This window comes from Olea europaea, chromosome 14 (genome assembly GCF_002742605.1).
Source record: "Olea europaea var. sylvestris chromosome 14, O_europaea_v1, whole genome shotgun sequence".
In the NCBI taxonomy this organism is placed as follows: Eukaryota; Viridiplantae; Streptophyta; class Magnoliopsida; order Lamiales; family Oleaceae; genus Olea; species Olea europaea.
Genome location: NC_036250.1, coordinates 2,906,272 through 2,910,740, shown reverse-complemented (window position 1 = coordinate 2,910,740; position 4,469 = coordinate 2,906,272).

The window sequence follows — 4,469 nt, the reverse complement described above, 5'->3', positions numbered from 1 at the left end:
TTTTTTATTTAATGCTTAAAATAAATTTGTAAAAAGCATTAAAAATATTTTTTAAACTTGATTAACTTTTGATTTTTTTTTAATAAAATCAAGAATATTTATTAAGTGGTATTTGGTTAATGAAATATTTTTTAAAGTACTCTCATTTTTTTAAAATGAAAAAAAACTCCGAAATTATTTAAAATGCCACCTTTTTATATATGTTCATAAGTTGTGTGGGTCTTTGATTAGGTATTGTAATCCATTGTGAATTATTTCAACTTTTGTGCTTGATCAAACTTGATTCAATTTATGCACACTTTTAGTATCCTTAAAAAGAATGCTGGAAAAGTAGAGGCTATAGAACTTGTTGGAAAACTACATACTTATTAAATTAATAAATAGATCTGGAACATAATCTAATGGGATACATGAATATTTTTGGGACATTTTTGGTAATAAGCAAAATATGAGAATTCTGATATTGTTTCCCATTTGTTGGGATTTTGTGTGTGTGTGTGTGTGTGTGTGTGTGTGTATATATATATATTGTGATACATTTCATATTTGGGTAAATGTGCATACTTAAATTTTTTATTGCATATTATGGTATTGCCTTATCGAATTACATAATATCCATTAATTTGTGAATTATTATAAATGCTAAGATCAACATGATTAGTGAAATTCTTACTTAGACTTATTGATTATTAATTGAGTGACAGTTCGGTGATTAGAAGATTTTGAGAAAATCTCACGTATAACAATTTGATTCACCTACTGTGTCGGAGTTCTCAAATTGAAAGATTTAATGTAGTTCTCGCTTAGGGATTTTGCGTTATGAAATCAAGTTTATAATAGTGAAACAATAGGAATGCGGATGATGATTGGAAACACAGTGAACTTTCGACTTTGTACCAAACATTGAATTATTGTATATGTTAATTTTCTTTAATGGGAAATTGTATATGTGCATAAATGGGTATTGCTTAAGAATAAAAATGTCTCAAAAATCTGATAGATCATATGATCAAAATTTGTAGTTAACCTTAATAAATCCAATAAGCTAAATGTGACAACATTTGGCATGATAAAAATTTGAGTGTACTAGAAGAACATGGTACTTTAGAGAGCATTAACCACATAATAATAGACCTAATGTGGTTCATACTACTCTAGAGAATAAAGATCAAGAACTTTGCTAAATACGAAAAAATAGATCCTATTGCTTGAGCATTTGAATTGTTAAGTTCTATTATAGATGATCTTTTATCTCGAATGTAATTGAGTTGAGATGGTTAATATTGTGTGAACAGATTTTTTGATCACATTCTTTTAGATGAGTACTAAGTTCAAATTAGTCTCTTTTCAATAGTTGGGACCTTTGAAAGTCAACGTGACTTACAAATTGAAGCATCAATTTTCTTTATTGATACTACATCCTGTGTGAGTTAAAAGAAGTGTGACATGATGTTGCTAAGTCTCCAGAACATGCTTGTGTAATAGTATTCTAGTTCCTTTATGATTTCAAATCTCAAGTATTAAATGAACTAAAACAAATACGATATAGATGAAGAGACTAGAAAAAAGAGCAAGAAGAACATATCTAATAGTAAGTGTATGAAAGTGGTTTTGATTGAGGATGAATACTATAAAGGTTCACGTGCTTCAACTTATGATTTGAATCTCTTAGCTCGACAATAGTTAAGCTAAATGATATTATACTTGAATATATTTCTCTTAGTATTGTTTATGTGTCAATCCTATTCATATTGGATCTTATCTTACATAGATAATTGATTCAATAGTTAAAGAATCACTTTATATGAGATCATGAAGCGTCTTTAGTCTATTGTATAATCTTTGACTTGATAAAAAATATACAAATAATGAAGATGAAATGGAGGTTTATATGACTAATACATGCAACTTAGTGTCATAAAGTGGATAAAGTGACCTCCTATTTGATATTAAGATAATATCAAAGATTCCACTAAATTCGATCTTAGTTATTGTTCTTCTAAAAGTGGTCTCTTACTTGAACTTATTCGTACTTATAGTGGTGATGTTCATTGTTGTTTTGGATATTTTTGCAATGGTTTGGTGTTTTGAGTTGAGAAAAGCATTCAAAGTTGTAAAAGTTAAGCTTTCATAGATTAAATCTATTCGCATTTCTTTGTGGGTTATAATTAAGAGAGATAAAGATGAAACTTCATATTTTCATTAAATTTATAGATAGATTCTCGCATTTCATGTGTGTTTCTAATTTTCATAAGTTGATATTGTATTGATTTGGACCTTTCGAAAGTAGAGTAGAAAATCAGATTATGAAAGTGGAGATTTTGAGAACTATTTGAGAGTGTGAATCTTTATCACAAGATATCAATGATTTAAGTAATGAAAGAGAAATTCTTATTAAATTGACTATTCTTTGATCATCAATAATTATATGGTCTACTGGGAAGAAAAAATGGAATATTACTAAATATGATGAGTTTTAAGATAATGTAGTCTAATTTATGTGTTCTGCTTTTGAAAAGGGTGTTGGTTAATTGCAACATGTCACTTAACAGAGTTCTCTCAATATTAGCACCTTCAGAATTTGTAAGCTTTGGACAAATGGAAAACCAAATATAGGTTGTCTTAGACTTATAATCGATTGTGTAAGTTCTTGATAATGAGTTTAGGAGCACGAATCTAACAAAAAATAGATGTATATCTATGAGATACAAATGACAGTCCAAAGAGTACTTGTTCATGAGTGAAATTTTGGGTGGATATCAAGCCACAAAATATGATATTTGACATTTTTCCTAGTAAGGGAGGAAACTTTGGAGAATATTATTGAAATTAATATTATGTGTATTGATGAACTAGTTTTCACTACAAATGAGTTGTTTTTAAGTTTCTGATTCAAGTAAGAATAATCTATCTCCGAGTGGAAGTAATCTATTTTCAATGATTCAATCCCTTAGTTCTAGGAGTACAGAGAGGATTATTAAGGAAAGTGATAGAAGTATATATATGGAGTATAGAACTCTAATCTATTTTGGGATATGGTGGAGTTTCCAATTGGTCATTAAGTTTATTAAGGACATTTAGGCCCTTGAAACTAAGCGAAAAACTAACGAGTTTATGATAAATAAAGCTCTTTTATTTTTATTTTTTTTTATATTTTGATAAATGTTAAACTCAATGTGTGTCTATTGAGTTATATAAATTTTTCATAATAATGAAATTTAGTTATGTATATCGATGCTAGCCAGAATAGTATGTTTAAATTTAGAGTTATACCAAATAAATCCAAAAATTGTATTTTTATTCTCAATTGAGGATCAATTGAAGAAATCTACGTGAATGGACTTGTAGATTTCATGTTAAAGTCCTTTTAATATTGTAGTAGCTTCATAGTTACATCATGACCTACTACAGTCATATTGACAGTGGTACTTGAGTTTTAAATAGGGTTTAAATCTCGTACAAAATTTCGTTATGTGGACGAAGATGACTGTATTTATATAAAGGCCTAATGGTATGTTGTGATTCTAATTTTGATGTTGATAGCATTAGATTAGCTTGGCATGAGAAGGAGTCTATTGACACCATTTTAAAATAATTATCCTAAATCTCAGACACGAAGGACAAGGGTTTAGTAAATTGTATGTTTTGTGTTAGAAAAATTATTCTAGTCTTCTTTGTTACAAGAGTTTTATACTATAAAGATTCTAGAATATTTTCAATTGTAAAATTGTTATCCTGTTAATATTTCTATATCGAAAGACGACCATATGAATCTTCATAAATGTCCAAATACTACATACGTGCACAAAAAAATATCTAGGGAATCATATCTAGTACGGTTTGGAGTTAAAAGTGTGCTATGATGTATATTTATCCAACATTTGTCACGATATGGATCTAATTAGTAGGTATCAACGTTATTCTTAAAAGGAGTATTATGATACCTGAAGGGGACTGCTGTCAGTTATTTTGTTTGTTATTGAAGGACTAACTTGTAATTTGAATATATATGCAAATGTCGACTAATGATGAGAGTTAGTCGAGCATAAATTGTTATTAGTCTTGTGCAATCTTGCTATGTAGAGTAGCAAGAACCATATCTTGGTGTGTAAATCTTGGAAGTTGAAGAAACTATTTGGTATAAATGTATTGAGCTTCTACATAAATGGTAATGTGTAATCATTATACTCTAAAGATAGACTAGAGATATACTTGTTTATAATATCGAATCTCTAAGATTGTGTAGAATATGATGCATAGTGTATCATAAAACTCTTGATTGAGTTTTGTGTACCCATAGATCAACAACTTTAATTCATGTGTAGTCTAGTGTTGAGATCAATGTTTTGAAAATCGGACCAGTCATCGACCCGGAAAAGAAAAATGGTCAAGGGTCAAATGATCAAACTGGATAATGAAAAAGTAAAGATAAATAAATATTTTCAAACACTAAATAAGATTATATAATA